At 39.0% G+C, this 24,120-nt stretch overlaps 1 long non-coding RNA gene across 3 annotated transcripts in view; it reads right to left on the reverse strand.

Moving 5' to 3' along the window:
- The window catches only part of LOC117196813 (uncharacterized), a 44,614-nt gene extending 21,149 nt beyond the window's left edge, over positions 1 to 23,465 (reverse strand). For 2 of the 3 annotated variants that reach the window (XR_007470392.1, XR_007470391.1), the window contains exon 1: positions 10,500 to 14,251. This is a non-coding gene — a long non-coding RNA (uncharacterized LOC117196813). Of the gene's footprint in view, positions 1 to 10,499; positions 14,252 to 23,381 lie in introns of those variants that run through there. The other variant, XR_007470393.1, reaches the window with a different exon arrangement.
- Positions 23,466 to 24,120: the final 655 nt, after the last annotated feature.

A 24,120-nucleotide genomic window follows, 5' to 3' on the forward strand; every position in this document is an offset into this window, starting at 1 on the left:
AGCTCTTAATGATATTATCTTTCTCTAAGGATCATTTACTCTTGCATCTAGCAAGTAGCTAGGCTTGAGGTATTTGCTAACTGAAAATAATATAAATCCAATATGGATTAGGATGATTCAAAGATGAGGTTCAGTCTCTATGAGGGCTTATCTGTTATTGAAATTGGCAATCATTTCAAGGAGGAAAGTGGCCCCCAGATACCAGGCTATATTCTCTAGCTTCTTTCCTCTTCCAATCTTTGTCCTACAATGCCTCACTGAACCATTACTGCCCCAGAATAAAACCAGTAAATTCTTTAAAAATCTTCTGAATGCCCATAATTTCATGTACTTAGTTTAGTATCAAGCATTACATGAAATAGGTTTAAACTGACAGATTTAATGTGATTTTCAAAACATCTTGAGCCATGTTAAGTCCAGAGTAATTTGGATAGGCCTTAGTCTACCTTTCCACATTTTCCTCTGATAGTATTTAACAATTTCGTATCTGCCAAACCTAAGACGATCCTTCGTGAAATTTCAGAGCCTTTCAGCCTTTTGAAGTGTCAGTGTCCCCTGTGACCCTGCTAACTTGATTCTCTATCCCCTCTACCCAGGCTCCTTCTCTATTTTTTCTTTTCTTGGTCAGCTCTTAATCATGATTCTGCTCAGGCATGGGGAAATAACTAGACAAGACCAACTCCCTGAATATTTTGGGAGCATTAATCACTACCCTTTATTAATTCTCTATTGGCACATACAAAATCCATTCTAAAATAAAAGAGCATTTTATGATTCAGCACAGACTTCCTCCGGAAGGATTGAAAGAGATTTCTAAGTTTTATATTACAGATTAGAAAGTAGATACAGACTTTTGGCCTGATAAGAAAGCAAAAATATGAAGGACAGAAATGGCAAGATCTTACAAGATCAATGGCAAAGTTGGCAGTAGTAGGCAGGTCTCCTGATTTTGAGTTTAGAATTGTAACCTTAAGAGGTAGATATGTTTAAGTGAAATAACCAGTAAGATGATCAGCTAGTTATATCATTCTCATTAAAAAAAAAAATTCTATATTGTTTCAGTTTCTTTGGGGACCATAACTTGTTCCCTTTGTGCAAACATGGGCAGAAACAGTGAGTACTTTCATTTTGCTCCGAGAGCCTACAACTAAAGATCAGCTCTCTCTCTGTGTCTCCAGTTCCTACTGCAGTGACTGGCGATTACACTCAGTAATCACATGAAGGGTGCACGTGTTCCTATTAACTAAATTAAGTTATTTATTTATTTTGATTTTAACTTATAGGTTTTATATAATCTTTCCAAGATGACAAGAAAGCTCCTTTGGGGGAGGGAAGTGTAGTCCTTGTTTGTATTGTTTTTTACCCATATCCTTTCCTCTAGCACCCTCTCTCCCTCCTCCTTCTGTCCCTCTCTTCCTCTCCATCCCTGTTTTGGAAATCTGGTTAGTCTAATTATAAGCTATCTAATATAAGAAGGGAATAATTTTAATGAAGGTTTATTTTTGATGCTTTGCCGCTTTCCGGAATTTGCAACAATGGCAGGAATCTTAATAGAGGTGGCAACCACTGCATGTATTTCAAAAGGGGGAACACTCAAGCCAAAGAACAGCATCTATGAAAGTCCAGGAGGGAAGGACACCCCCCACCCCAATTCAAACCATCAACAGTAATTTGGAACGTGGACTAGACTTTGAGAGCCTGGTATATTGTATAATATATCAGTATTTAAGTGCCATTCACACTTCTGGGTGTCAGAGATCACTTCTTCATTTGCAGTGAAAGAGTGGAAGATGACTCTTGTGTCTTTGCTATTGATGTAAATAGAATGGCATGGGTGGACCTCTGGGGAGATAGAGAAGGGACTGAGTGGGGTGGTAAGGGAATAATCCTCCCGGCCTCCTTCTTCTTCCCAACTTGTGCACAAGCTGAGTTTTGTAAGGTGCCCAAGGACATCGACTTCCTCCACAGCAGTTACAAGTGAAACAGGCTGGGACCTGGAACCTGGGACCTTTTATCGCAGTGCTTGCACCTGGACCAGCAACAGCATACAAAGAAACTATAAGGGACTAAAAATAACTGCATGAGACGGGAATAAAGACACAGACCTACTAGAGAATGGACTTGAGGACATGGGGAGGGGGAAGGATAAGCTGGGACAAAGTGAGAGAGTGGTAGTATATACATGGACACATATACACTACCAAACGTAAGGTAGATAGCTAGTGGGAAGGAGCCGCATAGCACAGGGAGATCAACTCGGTGCTTTGTGACCACCTAGAGGGGTGGGATAGGGAGGGTGGGAGGGAGGAAGATGCAAGAGGGAAGAGATATGGGGATATATGTATATGTATAGCTGAGTCACTTTGTTATACAGCAGAAACTAACACACCATTGTAAAGCAATTATACTCCAATAAAAATGTTAAACAAAATATAACTGCATGCATGTGCAGATGGGGCAAATTATGAACAAGAAGATACAAAAAGGCCAAAACCCAACTGCCATTTCTGAGGTGCTGGGAACAAAAGCAGCAGCATACTGTGCAGGATCCCTGCACACAGCACCACCAAGGGGGTGGGCAGAGCACCTAAGCCACGCCTCCAGCCCAGCCCATTGATCTACCCCTACCTTCACCCCTTTAATGGCTCACCTCCACCTTGGAGAGTGAGCAAGGACACCTGTTACTTGTTTTCACTCCCTCCTGCTGCAGCATGAGTCCCAGAAAAGCCTTGCCTGGATTCCTCATATCGCCTCTTATCAATTTCTATTGATTAAAGAGTCCAAGAACCCTGGTCGGTAACACCAACATTCAAGATTACAGTGAGTGTCGACCTTAAATAGCTTAGGCACCAATCTAAATCCCACAATCTGTCAACCTGACCTTGTCCTTTCTTTGGGTATTTATATACTCCTGGAAAGGAAAATCATTCCATTACATAAAGGAAATTACAAAAAAAAATGTACCCAAACCCCATAGAGTAATTACAATATTGCATCATTTTTGTAATAGTTAAACAATTTCAAATCAGCATAAAAAAATGTTGGCCAGGGACAAGGATTAACAAATCTTAAATGTGAACGTTTTGGATCTTTCATTTAGTTAAATCCATTGAAAATCTTCATGTCGTTAGTGCTTTTTCAGGCACATCATCATTACATGTATGTTTGGAGTTGACTTCCAAGAGAGGCTAACATATGAAAAAGGGGCCTTTTGGGGGCTTCCCTGGTGGCGCAGTGGTTGAGAGTCCGCCTGTTGATGCAGGGGACACGGGTTCGTGCCCCGGTCCGGGAAGATCACACATGCCGCGGAGCAGCTGGGCCCGTGAGCCATGGCCGCTGAGCCTGCGCGTCCGGAGCCTGTGCTCCGCAACGGGAGAGGCCACAGCAGTGAGAGGCCTGCGTACCGCAAAAAAAAAAAAAAAAAAAAAAAAAAAAAAAAAGACTTGCTGAAAAAGGGGCCTTTCAATCCAGCTGTGACCTGTTTATAGGTACCGAAATTTTGTAGCTCTTACGTGACAACTGATTTCTGCTCTATTTGGTTTATAGGATGGGATAAGTTATTTCTAGAAGCACATCTCTTATTTATAATTTAAGCCTAATTTGGGTTTTTTAAGAGTATCTCTTTAAGAATTGCCTTTCCTTCAGGCTCATATCTACCCTAACAGCTGTTACAGCTGTAATAGAAGGAACAAGGATTTTAAAGACAAGATTGTTAATTGAGAATATATGAATACTCCCTGTGGCTTGCCATTTTTTGAAGATAGGAGAGTGGTGTGAGGTACCCTCCCATTTTCAAAAGGTTCTCTGGGGAGGGCTGTCATTCACAGCTACCTGGACACATTGGAGCAAGCCACATACACTGTGACAAAGATCACATAGGAAAGAATCACTAAGGCTGAACAATGCATTGCCACCATTTCAAGTACCTCCGACAGTCAACACTTTCATAAAGAATAAGCATATTTTTTCAGCAGTTGTGCTGGTGCTTGTTTTGCTTTTTTACACTAGCCATTGTTGGTGCTTATTTCTGAGCGCCACATAACTTACAGTAAATGGCCACAGGCTTTGTCACTCAGCTCACCCCTCTTTTGGATGTGTATTTCAGGAGGACAAGGGGTGAGGCTGCAATATTTGCTACTGAGTCACTGCCGTCCTTACACTCTGGGAGCTCTCGGTAATGAATGACCGGGAAGATGACAACATCCCATCATTGCTGTGGTTTTTAGAGGCTAGTAAACATTAACATTTTGTTTTAGCTACAAATGAAAACAAAATTTTTACATTTCTTGTGTGTATATGTGGATGTAAATGTACTCTTATACAAGGACACATAAACCTGGTAATTCAAACAGATATGGAGGCATTCAAGAGGGGTGTCCTCTTAAGATCTAAGTGGGAATAAGTTGTAATTGTCAGATAAGGTTCATTACCAAGGAAGTGTGAAGTAGATGAAAAAACTGTCTATTTGTGGCTTTGTACCACCTTTAGTTTGCTCATTTCAATTAAAAGATGCCCCATGGCCTTATCAGCCCTTAGTCTTGCCTCTTCAAATATAATGTTTTTAAGAACTCATACAGTTTTATAGGATGTTGAAGTGAGAGTTACACACATAAAAATTAGATCTACAAAAATTACATGGACTATTTCTGCACTGGAGATTCATCTATTCTTTCCTATTTATTTATTTAGATTAGTATGAGCACGTGGATACTTATACTTTGAGTTATAATCCAACACTGATTGATTGATTGTGCCAGCCTTGGTCATTGGGAGCTTTCTCAGTTTGCTCCTGTGTCCCTTTGATGGACCCCCATCACTGTGTTTTTGTTGTTGTTGTTTGCTCTTGTTGTTATTATTGTTTTTGAGCACGTCCTTACTTTCTGGTGCTCAAAGATGCTGCAGGTTCATCTTGTATAGTATTTCCCACCCCAGTCCCCAATCAGCTATTTTTTCCAAAGTGTCTTGGTTCCTTTTATTGAAGACTGGTAATAGAAACTCATATCTCCTTGCTACTGGGGTGATGTTGGTTTTAGGCCCTTTCAGTTGACAAAACAAGGACATAGATGTGTGTGTACTAACTATTATATGTACATATATCTATAAATATTTCTATAGGTATTCACTTGTCTCTATGTTAAGCTGAACATGAACACATGTCCAATCCACTGAGTACCACATGGGTCATTCTAATCCAGTTCCATGTGGATCATTTTAATCCAATATCACATGGATTATTCTAATCCAGTACCACATGGATCATTCTAGACTTTCTCCCTTTGCTTGTCTATAACCTTTCAGTCCAAAAGAGAGAAACCTGGCTCCCGACATCCACTGTCCATGACCTTATTGTTCAATTCCAGTATATGTGTACAGTGGTTTCACAGTTAACCCATACTCCTGTGGAACACAACTTTCCCAACTAGAATACAGTGCTTATGAACAATTCCTTTTGTCTTTAGCCTTATAGTCTCCATTCATTTCCAAAGTTACTTAGAAATTAACAACCCCCCGCCACTACAGTAAGATTATTTCACACATTTGTAATACAGTTAGATTATGTTTTCATAGCGTGCATTCCATCCTGGGATCCCTTAATCTCCTAAATGATTTTTTAAAATTTGCATACATTTAAAAAATAATGTCAGCAGTTTTTGTCTCTTTTAGTGTCCCAGCTTGACTCCAATGCAGACCAACATACTTGTTCGTAATCTCTCCCAAAGTCAGCAGGGACTGTAATGATGCTTCTTGGACTTGGGACCAGGAAATTTTTGCTGTATTTTCCTTAAGAAGATGCTTAGTCTCACAAAGGAAGAAGTGAAATGACTTTCAAAACTTTATAAAAAATATGTGATGGTAAAGTTGACCTCCCTGTCATGGGTCTGGAATTGATTTCCCTTCTCTAGGTTTCTTTAGATACCTGCCTGGGTTTTGTTCCTGGTCCCCAGTCCATTCCTTCCTTCACCACATTTACTTTTCCTCATCTTTTATTTTATCTCATAATAAAACTACTTAACACCAGGTTGACTAGCTGTGAGCTTCATTTGTTCCCTTAAAATAATGCTTATATTAAATACTTACCAAGTAATTACTAATACATGCTAAGTTCTCTTACTTTCTGATTACCAAGTGAAGAAAAAATTGTGATTATTCTGACCTTCTCTATATAGGGCTTAAATGAAATAAACCCATTTACTAGCATAGAAATTTTTGGAAGCTGTCTCTTTGATCTAAGTATTCTCGGTATATTAATTTTTTATCCTGAAACTTTACTGAATTCGTTGATGAGCTTTAATAGTTTTCTGGTGGCACCTTTAGCATTCTCTATGTATAGTATCATGTCGTCTGCAAACAGTGACAGTTTTACTTCTTCCTTTCCAATTTGTATTCCTTTTATTTCTTTTACTTCTCTGATTGCTGTGGGTAAGACTTCCAAAGCTGTTGAACAAAAGTGGTGAGAATGAGCATCCTTGTCTTGTTCCTGATCCTAGAGGAAATGCTTTCAAATTTTTACCATTGAGTATGAGGTTAGCTGTGTGTTTGTCACATATGGACTTCATTATGTTGAGATAGGTTCCCTCTATGCCCACTTTCTGGAGAGTTTTTATCATAAATGGATGTTGACCTAAGTATTCTCAATAAAGCTGCCCTTTTACCCTCCAAAAAGGTTTTGCACATATTAAGGATCACCTTTTGTGCTGGTAAGTTCTACTCTCCACTCAAGGAGCTGACGTAACTCCCACCCCATTAAGTATGAGCTGTACACAGTGACTTCCTTCTAAAGGGTGCAGCATGGAAGGGTGGGGAGGAGAGTAACTCCACAGTGGAGAACTTGACAAATGCCAACTCAGGCAAGTGATTAAGGTTAACATCACCAGTCTTAAGTCATATTGATAACAAGTACCCTCAATATGATGATGTGATGAGAATGGCAATTAGCTCTGTGATCTTCCTCCCCAAAACCCATAACCTCGGTCCAATCCTGAGAAAAACATCCAAGGAACCCCAAATGAGGGACAGGCTACAAAATACCTGACCAAATTGTCCTTCAAACTGTCAAAGTCATGAAGAACAAGGAAAGTCTGAGAAACAGTCCCAGTCTTGAGTAGCTTAAGGAGACAAGATACCTAAATGTAACATGGCATCCTGTGTAGGATCCTGGAATAGACATAGGACATCAGGTAAAAGCTATGGGTATCTGAATACAGTATAGACTTTAGTTAATAATAATATATTAATATTGGCTACTAACGGTGACAAATATACCATAATAATGTTAATAATGGAGGAAATGGGTAAAAGGTGCATGGAACCAATCTTCTTAACTTTTCTACAAATCTAAAAATATTCAAAAATTAAAAGTTTATTTTAAGAAACAGAAAATAAGGCAGAAGAAAATTAGATCTGATGCCTTAAGAAGACAAGGACTTGTAAATTTGAGAAAAAGAGACTGTTGGGGCAATGTTGCTTCATTTAACTTATAAAATATATTTTTCCTACTAAGAAATCTTGTAGGGTGTTTGACTTGTTTTTTTTTAACATATAAAAGTAGGGCACTGCCGATGAATCTAGTCAGTAAGAATGACCCAAAGGAACTCATCTCTGAAGATGCATTTAGATTGGATTTCTTACCTTGAGAATGAACTGATGACCCAAAAACCTTATTTCAAATGCTAATCAGCATATATTAAACAGAAAAATTTTATATTCTGGAATACAATCTAGGTCCTGTAATTGGTAATTGGAGTGTAAGTTCATGTCCATTTTTGTTTGGTATTATTACTCTGAAACACTTAGACTATTTTTTGAGAGTGAAAACTGTGGGTTACTCAACCCTATTATGTGCTCAAAACCTATATAGGTTTTTTTTTTCCTTTATTGTGGTAAAATATGTATAACATAAAATTTTCCATTTTAACTGCTTTTAAGTGCATAATTCAGTGACATTAATTACATTCACAATGTTATACAACAACCACCACTATCTATTTCCAAAATTTTTTCATCACAACAGTAACTCTGTGCACATTAAACCATCACTTCCTATTCCTCCTCCTGCCAGCCCTGGTAACCTCTAATCTACTTTCTGCCTCTATAAATTTGCCTATCCAAGACACTTAGTATAAGTGAAACCATACAATATCTGTCCATTTATATCCAGCTCATTTCACTTCGCGCAACGTTTTCAAGGTTTGTCCACATTGTAACGTGTCAGATCCTCATTCCTTTTTATGGCTGAACAATATTCATAGTGGGTACATACCACGTTTTGTTTATCCATTCATCTGTTGATGGATATTAGTAGTATTGTTATCTTTTGACTATTCTACACAATAGGCTTTGTAAGTGTAAGTCTTTAAAAAAAAATAATTTGTTGAACCTTCCTGGAATGCAAAACTTGGCTTCATTGTAGTTACCATCAATGCCTTTCATTTGATGCCAAAGAAGTAAATATGCTAGAAATGAATCAGCGTATTTTGTGTCACTTGCATTTTCACAGGTGGCTCTAGAGGCCCCAGGCCAAAGTTATAGGGGAACAGGTCACATTCTTCCAGAACGACTTGCTTCTCTTGTCTGTTCTTTTATGTTTGGTTTGGTTTTTGCACGACTCTTTTAAATGTTATGCTCTTGCCTTATTCCCTTTTCTTTCTCCCTTTCGTCACGACTATATTATCGTCAATAAACTCGGGTAATTCACATTTCAGTTGATGTATGTTGATTATTAATTAGCATACCAACTACCACCATAGCCTTTAAATCAAGTTCTGCCGACTGGCATAATTAACCAAGTTGTATGGATGACAGGAACATGAACTTGAGGGCTTGCGATCACTAGAACTTACCTGTGGAATTTGCACACCCCAGATGCAACTCCTTGTTTCCCTTAAAGTAGATTCTCTAGATTTTGTCCCTTAGTTAGCAATATTACTAGTCACCTCATCACCCAAGAAAGACCCCAGGGAATCATTCTTGACACCCTCCTCTTTCTCACTCCCTAATATAAAGCCTACAGATTTCGCCATGTGTAAATATTTATCACATTGTCCACTGCTCTCTATTCCTCTATTTCCAATTGCACACCTATAATGGAAGCCCTCAACACTCCTTGCAATCCTTCTTGGAGACATAGACAAGAGGGGCCCTTCTCCAGATGCTGTGCTATAGAGAGAGCAGCATATCACAAACACAAAGAGTTGCTGACGAACACGCAGTGACCATCACTTAGGACGTGGTGCTCAGCACTGAAATAGTCAACCCATAACCCCAAACATCCACTTTTGAAACTAACACTGTTCAAGCCCCAAGGAAACCCTTCTCCAATCTCTTCTCCACATCTCGTCCCTTAAGTTCCTGAAACAAAATGCAACCAACCATGCGAATGCTATTAAAGGTGAGAGTTGTGTCATTACCTAGATAAGTGAAAAAACGCTTCTCCCTTCACGTTGCTGAGGAATTTAAGTAAGCAGATGCTTAGGTGAAAAGAAAGACAAATTAATAAACTTGATGTGGTGAAATGAATTGTGTCCTCTCAAAATTCATATGTTGAAGTCCTAACCCCACTACCTCAGAATACGACTGTATTTGAAGATAAAGTCTTTAAAGAAGTGATTAAGTCAAAATGAGGTCATTAGGGTGGGCCCTAATCCAATACAACTGGTGTCCTTATAAGAAGAGGAAATATGGACATAGACACACACAGACTATAAGACAAGGAGAGAGGCCTCAGAAGGAACCAACCCTGCCAACCCTTTGATCTTGGACTTCTAGGACCCAGAACTAAGGAAATAAATTTCTGTTGTTTAAGCCACCCAGTCTGTGGTACTTTGTTATGGTAGCTCTAGCAAGCTAATACACTTGCCAAAGTATTTCCTCTCAGATGGCATAACTGAATATTTGTTCCCAGTATGCCATTTTTTTGCTTCTCTTTGTGTTCCAATTTATGGTTCTGAGTAGCACCTTCAGAGTTTAGCCCTGTGCCTCTACCTTAAAGAACTCCTTTGACTATGCCTTTCCTCACAGGCCTAGGAGTACAGAGGGCCAAGAAGTGCCTATGAAGCCTCATCTCCTCCCGTTCCAGAAATCCCTGTCTTAGTAGCCTTGAACCCATCACCAGGGACTGTGCCAGCCTTTCTCAAATCCTTCCCCAGGAAGATGGACGAACCACTGCTGTGTATATACCTAAGCCTGAGAGACACCCAGAGCAGCTGTTTATGGGTGATACAGTTGGAGTATGGACACGTAGACTGGAATGTCCATATGTAAGTGTGCAAGAGCCACACAGTATGTGATGGAGCAGGAAGGTGGCAGGAGAAGGGGATGAAGTGTGGAGCTGAAGCTTCAGGCCAGCTTTGCTTGTGCTGTGACTTTCTGACATGGTTCTCTGAGAAGCTCAGTAGCTCTTAATTTGAATCTGAACTTTCAGGTCCTTAAGAAGGTATATTCATCAAAAATCGGGGAATAGCACATATTTTATTTTATGATTTGTTAATACGATTTATAACCTTTAAACATGTAGACATACGACACATGAGTCTTCATATCTTGCTTCAAACCCCACGAATATTAGGATTAGGCTTGGCGGCTCTGGAGGGATGCACAAATTAGAGCAATATCTGCCACAGTTGCACATAGAGCCTGGGGAAAAATTTGCAGTATTAAATAATTCATATCACTCTTAGATTTGTATATAGGCACATTGGTCTAGACAGAGAATGTGTGACACATGATATTACATTTAACATTAGCAATGAGGTGGATATTAAAATTAAAATTGCAAATACTCATGTTCTTATAAACATTTGATATGATTTCATTGTTTTTTAAAAATTCAACAAAAATATTGTCTTGTTTAAATTATTTTAACTCTTACTGTGCTTTATCATTAGTATTTTGTTTTACATTTTAATTAATTATATTAAATATTTCAAAATAAAAATACATTTTAAACTATAGGTAACTTTTTTACATGATTATGATTTATAATTTTTGACAATACATTAAAATTTTGTACATTTTCTAAAAAGTTCATACATTTTGATTATAATTACATTTTCTTTTTTATTTTTTTAGAATAAGCAAAAAATGTGATTTATGAAAGAAATAGAAAATGCAACAGTGGAATGCAGATAAGATATAAAAAGGAAACAAGAAATAGAAAATCTTCTAAAAGGCAATCTGCTTAAATTTTTAAAAACTGGACACAATAAAAGTGAGCAGGTTTTTATTGAGTGTGTCCCACATAAAAAGTTTGAATAACACATCACAAATTTTTTGTTTAATGAGGATTTAATTATTGATCAAAACAATGAAAATGAACAAGAAAATTATTCTAATAGAATCTACAACTTGGGAAGAGGTCCAATGAAATCCCTGCAAATTCACATTCTTTACTAAGTAGAGTTAATTACTGACTGAAACAATGAAAACTTCTGAGGTCCTCCTTGACATTTGTCCTAGTGCCTTGTGTCATTCCCAAAGATAGCCTCGTCACAGACCTCTGTCCCCACTCTGTCCTATGTGCTGCTGTTAGAGTGGGCTACCTGACCCCATCCACTGAAAGCAACCTGCCACCACGTGGAGCACAGCTGCTCGAGGGCAAGTCCTACGTGTTGTTGATGACGCTGGAGCCGGTGAAGTTTTCTGTGGTTACACAAGTTGGAGAAACTGTATGCAGTACAGCCACTTTACTTCTGGAAGACTTCTCAAGGACTTTAATATATTAATCCCTTGTTTAACTCTCTAGGAGGGATCTATATCAGGCAGATCTCCCAAGTGTTTTCACTGAAAAGTTTGTAGGACTGGTGTTCTTAGGAAGGTTGGTCTAGAGCATTCCCCAATGTGGTAGCCATGAGCCACGGATGGCTATCAAGCACTTGAAATGTGGCTAGTCTGGATTAATACAAGTTCTAAGAATAAAACAAACTGTATTTCAAAGACTTAGTACAAAAAAGAATGGAAATTACCTCAGTAATAATTTTTATATTGAATACATGTTGAAATGATTATATTTCTGATATATTGCATTAATAACATATATCACTCAACAACAGCAACAAAAAACAAACTCAAAGATACAGAGAACAGGGCTTCCCTGGTGGCACAGTGGTTGAGAGTCCACCTGCCGATGCAGGGGACACGGGTTCATGCCCCGGACCGGGAAGATCCCACATGCCATGGAGTGGCTGGGCCCGTGAACCATGGCCGCTGAGCCTGTGCGTCCGGAGCCTGTGCTCCGCAATGGGAGAGGTCACAACAGTAAGAGGACCGCGTACCGCAAAAAAAAAAAAAAAAAAAAAAAGATACAGAGAACAGATTGGCGGTTGCCAGAGGTGGGAGTTGAGGGGGGTACAAAATGGGTAAAGGTGGTCAAAAAGTACAAACTTCCAGTTATAAAATAAGTAAGTCATGGGAATGTAGCATATACCATTGTGACTGTAATTAATGATACTCTATTGTATATTTGAAAGTTGTTTAGAGAGCAGATCTTAAAAGTTTTCATTGCAAGAAAAAAAATTGTAACTCTGTGGTAAGGGATGTTAACTTGACTTACTGTGGTGATCACTTTGCAATATATACAAATATTGAATCATTATGTTGTACACTTGAAACTAATATGCCAATTATATCTCAATGTTTTTTAAAAATTCTATATATATATATATATAGACTAATAGATCGCTAAAATTAATTTTATCTGGTTCTTTTCTTTTAATGCAGTTACTAGAAAGTTTTAAATTCCACCCATGGTTTGCATTTTATTTCTATTGGACAGCAATCATCTACAAGACAACATGATACATAAGACCACTCAGGATCTGGCATCTAGTAATCTCTCCAGAACTTTCTTTCAATACTATCTCCCTTTGAGATCTAATTGCTACACACTGTTTAAAGAAATCCCTCCCTATCCCTACCAACCATGACCATGAGCAGTACCAAATGTCGTAACTCTTCTATTTGTTCATTTCAACTCCTGTAACTACATCAGGCTAATTCTTATTAAGCCTTTAGGTATCAAGCATCAGCCACTCATACAGGAAGCCTATGCTGAAATCCAGACATACCTATCCCTTAGCCTGGTTAGGTGACCTTCCTCCAAGCACCCGTAATTTCCTTCTAAACCTTTAACCTGTACTCACTACATGTCTGTATAAGCATCTGCTTATGTATCTCACTCTTCTTCACTAAGCATCTTGAGAGCAGAGACACATCTTACTTTTTTTGGCTGCACGGCACAGCATGCGGGATCTTAGTTCCCCGACCAGGGATCAAACCCGTGTCCCCTGCAGTGGAAGTGTGTAGTCCTAACCTCTGGACCACCAGGGAATTCCCTTTATATTTCATATTCCTAGCTCCTATCCCAATGGAAGAATGAATGAATGACTCAAGAATGAAGCAGATATTGTTCCTCCCCTAGTGGAGTGCCATCAAGAAGATGAAGCAGATAGGTGAATAGATAGTTCAAATGTGTTGCTTTAAACTGTGTTATAAATGATACTGAGAATTATAGGGAAACTCTGAGCAGAGAACTTAAGTGGGGTCAGTTTTATGGGTAGACAAACTGTACTGTAGCACAGGCTACATAGCAACTGATTTGTTTTTATCCCAGATAAACATACTCACCTACTATTGGATATCAAGTCACTATGAGATGAAAAATATCATCTATATTTTTTTCTGATGTCTCTATTAAACAACTAGTTAAAAGTAAAATTTTCAGTTCTTTGGGAGAATGAATATAGTTTATTATAATAAATTAAAAGATGTTATTTTCTGTTCTTTTTATTTTTTACATTTAATTAGTTAAAACCAGTCAATGTACATACACAAAAATTTAAATACTATTTAAATACTAATTTAAATTTAAATACTATTTAAATTTAAATAATTCACCATTGTTTTCCCCACTTCAAGTTACATGTTATATGTTATCACCTCTACCAAATTATTAATTTTAGGCCTCAATCTCTGCATAATAATACAGATGTCTCCCCTTCCCCAGTATAAAATGAACATGATATTCTTTTACATAGGAAAAAACAGTACTGGTATTTGAAGTTAATTTTTTTTTTTATCAAAGGTTTTCTACTGTCTATAAACAAAGACAGTCTTGTTTCCAGTTTGACTCCCTGGCTCCTGAATTCTGTGTCAAAGCCTATAGCTTTAATGTTTAGTATTTCCTTCCATAAATTGAGAGTTTTCACACATATTAAGAATTCTCTTAATGGTTCATTCAACATTGTCCTGGTAATAAAATACAATGTGGCATTATAAGTTTCCTTCTTAGTGCTTATAATGCACTAACCTTTGTAATGTTCTTCTCCCTAAGATTACTTCCACATCATTTATCTTTTACAATTCCTAGCATCAGCAGTAGAAAAAGAAATGGCAAGATTATCCTCTAAAATATTAGCTGAATGCGGGCTTCCATAACCAACACTGATAATTAAATTCAGCTAGTTGTTTTATTTATATTATATTGTTTAAAAGTTATTTTATCCTGAATGCCTGGCTTTTTGATAAAATTCATTCATTCAACAAATATTTATTGAGTGATTCCTACATGCTAGTGTTTTTCTAGGCTCTGAGGACACAGCAGTGCACGAGACACAACAGTCCCTGGCCCAAAGGAGCTGATAATCTCATGCAGGAAACACTAAATAATAAGTACATAAAAATCTCAGATGATGCTCTGAAAAGACATAAATGCTGTGAGAAAATGAGAATAGGGAAAGGTGATCTGACAAGAGGGGTCAGGAAGATGCACCCACCTTGAGTGTTGTGTGGCCATGATTCACCTTGACCGCATCATGACCACATTAATCTCATCTTGCCAAAGCTTTTGCTGGCTCAGGAGTCACTTAATGAATATTATAACTCTTCTACTCTTGCTGTTCTTGTGTCTCTTACTCACATTATATACTGTTTCTATTATTTTTCGGCCACCTCTAAGACCACATAAATGATGGGCTCAGAAATCTTTCTTTCAGGAAGAAAGCTCAGAAATATTTCAGTGAAACGAATCTGTTTGTTCAGTTTTTCTTGGTTTAATCCCTTGAGGCAAGTGTCATTTGATGGAAAAAGAAAAGAACATGAAGTCAGAAAATTTGGCTTTGAACCTATTCCTACTTATTGGCTCTTACTTAACCCAAGTCATGGCTTTCTTTCCTTCAAATATGGGAAAAATGATGCTGCTGTGAGGTGTTAACTGAGAATTAACACATGGATCATCTAGCAAAGCGGAGGGCACCCTTCTGAGTATTGACTTTCTATCAGACAGCCAACAACTCTGCCAAAAACGCAAGACCCACCCTGTTCTCTAAAAGACCGAGGTGAAATTCTCATTAATATAAGCATTCAAGTTCTAGAGACAACACAAAGGTCATGTTTGGATGAAGCAAAAACTCAGGAATAAAAAGTAGTCATTTAGATATGTGAAGTCTATTCTTGTTCCATTGGCAAGAAAGTAAATGAAGAACAAATCCACACACAGAAAAAAAAAAATCTTGATTCACTGGGATCAGGAAGTCATCCTTGACTTCTCTTACCTCTCACATCCTATGGATTACCAAATCCCATCAATGCTGCCTCCTTAAGGTCACTTTCTATTCCCATAGCCTATTCTTAGCTCACACTGGCAGCGGCATCACACCTGGGCTACAAAAAAATCTTCTTCCCTGATATCCCTTCTTCCATTCTTTTGTCTCCATACTTCCTTCCTCTTGCCCACACCAAAAGGGGAAAACATTCTAACACTGACTCAAGAATGAGTTTCCTGGGGCTTCCCTGGTGGCGCAGTGGTTGAGAGTCTGCCTGCCAATGCAGGGGACATGGGTTTATGTCCTGGTCCGGGAAGATCCCACATGCCACGGAGCGGCTGGGCCCGTGAGCCATGGCCGCTGAGCCTGCGCATCTGGAGCCTGTGCTCCGCAATGGGAGAGGCCACAGCAGTGAGAGGCTCGCGTACAGCAAAAAAAAAAAAAAAAAAAAGAATGAGTTTTCTAAGATGGAAACCTAACGATGTTACTCTTTGGCCTAAAACTATACAAAGCCTTTTCTTGGTCTTCAGTGTGAAATCCACTGTGTAGCATGACATTATTTCCATTGCTGCTTCTTCCTATACATTGTACTTCTGAGCCTTCCTATACATTGTACTTCTGAGCCTATACTTACTTCTGAGCCTTCATTCATACAGCTCCCTTTGTTTTGATGGGTTACACCAGACCCCTTCCCCAACCCCATTCCATTTAGCTGATTCTAGTTATGATGTCCTTTTAAACCTTCTCTTCTCATCTTCCCCCCATCCTAGCCCCGCACGGGTTAGATACAGGACCAGCTACGCAATTGCAGGGCCCAGAGCAAGATGAGAATGGGTGACTCCTTGCTCAGAAATTAGGAGCTTTAAGACAGTGACTGAAGAGCATTAAACAAAGCACTGGGCCCTTCTAAGTGCAAGGCCTTGTGCACAATCACGGGTTGTGAACCCACAAAGCTGGCCCCGGCCAAGTTCTATGCTCAGAGTTTCCCTATAATTCTCAGTATCATTTGCAGCACAATCCTAAATCATTCATTCATTCATCAACTAAACATTTATTCAGGGCCTTATACACCAAGCACTATGAATACATCCACCCTTAGGCTAAACACTTTACATACAATAGAGCAGTAGTAGGGCCTGGTGGTCTGGGCTCCTGTTGCCACCTAGCCTGATCTTCCCATCTCTCCTCCCTGTTCACTACTTTTATTTGCTGCATCCTTAGCTGGGGCCCCTCCTCACATACTGTCTCTCCCTGTCCCAGGCCTGATACTGTTCTACATTCAGTTTCCCTTCCAGTTTACATGATCAAATGCCCAGGAATATCATGGCTTAAATTTAATCTCTGAAATCCAGATACATCTTACACCTCAGGATTCCAAGTACTAAAAGATCCGCTCCAGCTTCCTCTGTCTTTCTCAGGCTTAAAGTGGGAAAATGAGGGGGCAGCATAGAGATACAATGGTGACCAGAAAAGGGATCTAGGATCTTCCTATCCTAATTATTTCCCTTTGCTGGTAAGAGTTCTAATAGCTCTAAGAGCTTCACAAGGCCTAGATTCAAACACAGGTAAAGGGGAATTTTCCTCTGTTCCCCAGAGGACCAGAGTAGGAATGACTGTCTAGTTAGAAAAAACAGCTGAGAGCAGTGGTAAGGGTAGCAGATGGGTTCTTGGAAAGTAATGTCACCAATACTCACCCTCTAGGGACATTAATAGGAGGCCCAGATCCCTATTCCCCATCAGATTACCCTCTTTCTCCCAAAGCCCAGATTCTGAGTCCCTGTCCAGGACAGGAAAGGCACCAAGGGTGATGAGTTTGAGCTGAAAATGGCTCTGCTGCCACAGGCAGGAGAAGGAGGGATTGGGGTATGAGGGAACCCCTAATTTTCCTTCTACATCTCCAGCTTGGTAGATGTTCTAATACCCAAAACTGCAATTTTCACCCTAAACAAGTAGTAGGTTTCATTGTACCATTATTTAACCTATTTAACCTAATTATAACCTATATCCCCTGTAACCTTTAGCCCCAATTGACTTCAATTCTGGAAGATAAATTTTACATTTTAAGACTAGAAATAGTTCATTGAATGCATCTCTTCATTTTTAGAATAATGGGTTTCTATTCTTAGATCCCCTGACCTAGACTCACAGAGACACATGATATTATGTTTATTTTACTTAGTGTTTTTTCCTCTATTTAGTGTGATCTAGCGAAAGTACTTTGGGACTAGCAATACCTAACATCATTGAGTATCTTCTATATTCCATGACCTGGGCTAAGAGTTTCACCTACCTCTTGCCTAATTTTTATAATAACTCTTGAAGTACCAGCATTTCTATGACTTCCATTTCATAGATGAGGAAACTGATGCCCAGAGTGGTTACGTGATTAGTAAGATGTGGGTCTCAGACTCAAATTCTGTTGGACTGTCTCCCAAGTCCATGCTCAGATGCCAGGGCTCACCACTTTGGGTAATGTTAATTCTGTACCTGTGAGCAATCACTCTCTGAATTTCTTCAGTTTTTTATCTCTTTGTGTATCTTTTTTTTTTTTGATGCTATGTGATTTTTATCAAATATTAGAATTATTTTTAAACATATCTTTTCTTCCTTCCTAGACTTTGAAATAACTCATGTCTTGCCCTGGATGGATTTGATTCATCTTAGAATCTGAAAAGCTCAGAATTGTGTCTTACACATATCAGGGCTTAACTAATCTTTTCGAATGAAAGAATGAATGTAAGTAAATTAATAAATAGATAGCAAGTTCTAAACAGTCTGTTTAAAAAGAGCTTTGTAGAGAACCACCACTTGGTGAGCTGGGAACTATCTCTACTCATATTTAGTAAACAATATCTTCAACACAGAGTAACTTTCTTCAAACCTATCAGTATCTAAAACTGTTGCCTCTTAGGAATTCCTTCTTGAATGAAACTATATTAGGAAATATTATTAATATACTAACTATAGTAGAAAAGATTCTCAATTTTTCATTTGGCAGATTCTTCAAACACATAAACAACTGGTACCTATAACAATTGTCAAATTCTTTTTCCTAATTCTGCTTTGCAGTTTAATAAAAACAGTCATTTCTTGCTGCCAAAGTTGTCTTCCATGTCATTTCTCTTTCCCTTTAGGGATATTAAACCTCAAATATTCACTCTTCATAGCTTTTGTTCACATACTTTGTCTACACTTTCAACTGTATTTTATAGTCAGAAGAGAAGGAGAGTTTAAATGCAAGAACGAGAGGATGCAACCCAGGACGTCCCTTCCCCACCCACACTCACCAGCATTACCCCTACCTTCTCTTCCCCAGACTTGACCGTAAACTTGTCTAATCGCTTTTTCTCAGTTCCCTTTTCCTGGATCCTCCCAATATTAAAAGTGGCAGCTCTACCAGAAAGATATGAACCCCAATTCCATCTGAGGGGTTGGTGCAGACTAACTAGACAACCACTTTGCCAGCTGACTCATATCACAGGTCACTCACTGACTCATGATCATCATCATAATCTAATTTATAGACCATGGAACATTCTGTACATCTGATCAGAGAGCCAGAGAGGTGACTAATATGGGTTGTTGCTATTGGTGGCATTTATTTTTTTCCACAAAAACAAACACTCCATCTCTTTCATTTTGCAATGGAATGTGAGACCTCAGTTGCTGAGAGCTTTTGCCACTGCAAAAGAGGGATTTTGCATCTGGTAAGAAATTCAGATCATAATTAAGAAGTGTTTAGTAATAGCTGTTTGTGCTTCTGTTTTGTTTTGACAACACGTAGAGACTGTATTGCCCCAAGGTTTATCTGTATTGAATTTTAATCATAATTGAGAAATGAGCTTAAAATCTCAGGTAATTTTGACCAATAATGCAGTGGGATAAGGAGGGGAGAGATTGAGGTGGAAAGAGAGAGGAAATATATTTTCCCTGGTGCAAAGTAACTCTGATTCCATTAAAGTTTCAGGACAAATCTGTTATGTTAAAAGTAGCCTTAGATTTTCTTTAATCACTATGATATTGGACAAACACTATTGTAAAAATTCCTTTTTTTTTTTTAAATGAAGAGCAAAGCCACATTATCACACCAGTTTAATTAATCACCTACTCTGATTTTTTCTATGTTGAGTACTTGGATGTCTTTTAGATTGTTATTAGATAGAAAAAAATATTTATATCTGCATCATATTGTTATTTTCCTTCTTTCCCAGACCCTTTTATTTACTTAGGACAAGATAACTTAGGACAAGAATTTGAAGGACCATCATAAAAAAATATACATAATGAACACCTTCCCCACACCATTGGCCAAGGGCCATACTAGGTACACTGGAAGATAGAAACATCCTGTCTTTTGAGACTACAATTTAGTGTCAGAGGCAGAAAAGGCACATGAAAAAGTAACCGTAGATGAAAGAGTGGGTGCTCTTCATCTCCATGACACATCCACTCTTTAGTGAGAACTGACATAGGTGACGTGAAGGCTGACTCTCCTACCTCATTCTCAGGTCCATTTATTTACTGACTCTAGGAAAGATCAACTAAGATATCACTGTGATATCTGTGCAACTATCTCTGCCAAGAGCAGACCCTGATCCAAGAAGAAGAAAAAAAATGCAGTTTTCTCTTCTTGAGGATTGAATTCTTCTGTCTTAACACTTCTACAAGTTTTTCCTGCTAAGGATGAAAAAGCCAGGCCAGGGGATGGATGAAAGAAGGAAGTGTGGTTGTCTTGTTGGAAAGAGTGATAGGAGGTAAGGTGGAAACCAGATTCTTATACCCATCAGAGTCTGGGTCATCCCAAAAGTCGAGGAGAGCCATACATCTCTGAGCAGGTAAAATTAGAGTAAACTTTTGAGCTTGGAGACTGGTATCTAAAGGATGCGTGGAGAGGAACAACTCATTAGCTCTACCTTAATTCAATGACATTGTCTTAAATGAGCTGTTATGGCCTGGCCTGGCCTGGGGATGTCTTCACCATTTACAGCATTGTTTCTATTGAAAAATATTCTAAAAATTTCAAACAGCCGACAGACAAGTAAACTTTTGGCAAACAACTTGTTCATAAAATGAGGTATGAGGTTCTTCGGTAGCATATGGGGTCATAAAGCTCTGGGGAAAATAAGCAACAACAACATAATCTCTGAAGTATTGAGAAGAACAAACAATGCAACGTTGTCTTATTTCTGAAGAGATCAAAAGATCAATCAGAAACCTTGCCCTAAAGTATGTGTTATTTAGATTTCTTTCCATCTGTCACCCCCAAATGATGAAATCGGCATGGTACCGTCACTCATCCTGAGAGCTGTTCAGCCAACATGTATAGATGAAGCCTATGTGCCAAGCACTATGCTAAATTCTTAACGCATGCTGTCGAGTTTAATCTCTACAACCCTCTTAAAGTAGGTAGTACCACCTCCCTTTTCAGAGGAGGAAATTAAAGCTCAGAGGGTTAGCTGATTTTACCAGGGAAACACAGTTAGCAAGTAGGCAGAACCAGAGGTGAGCCCAAAGCCAGGGCGTTCAACCACTTCCCTGTATGCCTCTGTGGCTCAATCCACCCTTAAAACATATTTATTTGGTCTCCAGCCTCTAAAAACAAGTCCCTTTTAAGAGAACAACTGGCTCAGGTAACAGGTGCATTTAATCTGTGTTATTTGTCCAAATGGTTCCCACCCCTTCCGCTAGAATCCTGTTGAAGTACTCAAACATAACAATATTCTCTGCAAGCTTCTCAAGTGTATCATTTTACATGTTCAAAATCTCACAGTACCACTCAGCAGGAAGTAAACATTAACATCCATCCGTCACGAATTGGTCAACTGAGCTAGAAAGAGAATAAATGGCAAGTTGTAGGATGTAGCAGAGGTGGGAGGTGTCTCAGCAAAACCAACGAAGTTTAATGGACTCATGAAAGCCTAGGAAGAAGTCTCCCACCCGCAGTGGCAGCCGGAACATGGAGACCTCAAGGTGCTTGCTTGGCTAATGGACTCAATTCCCCCTCCCTCCTTTTACCACTGAATCATAAACACATAAATTATTGTATTTATGAGCCCTCAGCTTTGTAGTAACTGATTCACAGTCTCTTTCTGGGAGTCCTTTGGTAACACATATCAGAATCATGAACAATGTGTTTTTCTAGGTCAGAACAACACCCCATATCCAATTAAGCCCAGTTGAGGAATTCTATCCCATCCAACTCAGGACCACACAGTGGAGACATCCAGGCAAGTAGGGAGCTTGCAGAGGGAATGAATGAATGAGGGAGATGGACTAAGTACTGGGTACTTGCCTAAGTCCCTCTTCTGAGGTGCAGGCCCAAGGCAGCCCTTCTAGCTAGGCTACATGAGGGCCTCAGGCTCTGGAGAGTTCTATCTTGAGGTGCTTCTGCTCTATCACAACAAACAGCCAGTAAACATTATACATTATACATGTATACATATACATGTATATATTATACATGTATACATATCTACAACATAGCATTTAGCATTTGCCAGATGCTGTACTAAGTGCTATAAACGTGTTACTCTAGTTAAACCAAACAACACACACTAGGATATAGGTAGTGTCCTTTTCCCCATTTTACATACAGGATAACTGAGGCAGAGGTGAGTTGTCAAGGGCAGAAGTAGGGAACCAGGGCTTTAGCCTGACTCATTCTTAACCATCACACTCTGCTGATGGCAGCTATTGTGAAAATGACTCACTTTTGATAAAATCTCTGTTGCCAAAAAAAAAAAAAAAAAGTTGACCTTCTGATTTCAGCTTTCTTACTAACCAAATTGCTTCTTTAGCTGATCTAATTGATCTCCATAAGGAGCCTCATGAGAAGTAGGCAGCAGCAAGGTAAATGATTCTGGGAAAGCACCTTGACCAAATTATCTTCAGTATGTATCTTGAGCTGTCCAGAATTCCACCCTTATAACCTCAGTTCTGTGTGGTAATTCTTTCTCAACAATACAAAAGAACAAATGCAATAAAACTGATACCCAAATGAGAACTAAAGAGTGATCACATGAAAAAGCAAAAGTATACTTCAACTATTTATACTGATAATAAATTGCATCTGATTAATGCCCGGGGTAAGTTGACACTTTAGTGGCAATAAGCATTTCCTTTATTTCTTGCTTTCTACTTTTACACAGTTCTCTTTCCTCCTCTTTCTACTGAAAATTCCACAACTATTTGGAATTCCTAACTCTCCCTCCCCCTCTCCTGCCCCTTCTTCTTCCCATCCTCCACGTGGACATAAAATTCAAGGACCTCAGAGAGGAGCAGGCTTCACAGTGGGCCCGAAGACCCACTGATGTAGAACTTTTTTTTCCTGGGCAGAATCTAAGTAAAAGAGAGAGAGAAAGAGGAGAGAGAGAAGTAAGCGAGAAGCTTTTAAAATCCCTTTTCTGTTACATTCTAGTGGCAGATAATAGTCTTAGAAGGGTTCAGATCTCAGCTCCATCCCTTACCAACCCTGTGTCCTTAATTTATCTCAGCCTGTGTGTCCACATTTTCAAAACAAAAACAATTCCTAGTTCATCAAGTTGCCTTCAATGAGATAATACATGTGAGTGCTTAATTCATGATATTTCTAGAAATGCCAATGCCTCGAAAGGACCGAACACTTGCTCAAAGGAGAGGCTTTGCTCAAAGAGGTTAAGCAAGAAGCTGAGGATGGATCCTCTCTGCAGGGGACAAGAGAAGACAACATTCCCAGTCAGATATCGTGGAAAGGGAAGAGAGTTCTGCTGACAGTAAGTCCTGAGCTTGCCATGGTCTGTGTCCAATGCTGTCTGGTCATTGAGTAGAGAATGACAGGCTCTAAGGACATCACAGGTAAGCATTCACCTGGTGAAGAATCTGCTTTTCCCTCTGAGCTGGAAAGGGCAACCTAAATAGTGTCAGATGCCCACATTTAATAAATAAAGAGACTCCGCCCCAGATTGCCTCATTCTCTAGCCCAGTTCATGGCTGAGCCAAGATCAGCAGGGAGGTTCCTGATTCATCGTGACCCAGGGACTTGTCTCCACATCATGGTGCACGGCCCTGAGAAGCGGGGTTGAAAACGGGGTCACAGCAAGCTGTATCCATCTGCTTTCCCTATGCAGCAGCAACCTAGCCAGGCAGCTTGCAACGTGATGCTAAAGGTTATACAACCAGCATCATAGAAAATACAAACCTTAGAGAGACAGCAGAGCACAGGTGACAGCAGGTGCAGGGGAATTAAAGGCACTGCAGAGCCCCTGAGCACATAATGATAATGTAGGCCTCTGCTTTATCTCTGCTATGGGACATTGTGATAAATTATTAATAAATTATTAATAAAATGATTTGTGCAAGTTGTGAAGAAAAAGAGACCTACTTTTGCTTAACCAGCTTAAGCAAATGGGAGATAAGAGGCTTTTACTTTTCAGTCTGAACTTTAAAAATACATAAAAAGCGAATTGCATGTGGTATCTGTGCTCTTCATAAATTAAAGGGGGGAAAGAACAAAGGTTGGATCTGAGCAAACACCTCTGAGTAAAGTAAGCTTAAAATAGTGATCTTCTTAATATATATCCTATAACCTATATCCCCTGTAACCTTT

Source organism: Orcinus orca, chromosome 12 (genome assembly GCF_937001465.1).
Source record: "Orcinus orca chromosome 12, mOrcOrc1.1, whole genome shotgun sequence".
NCBI classification, from domain to species: domain Eukaryota; kingdom Metazoa; phylum Chordata; class Mammalia; order Artiodactyla; family Delphinidae; genus Orcinus; species Orcinus orca.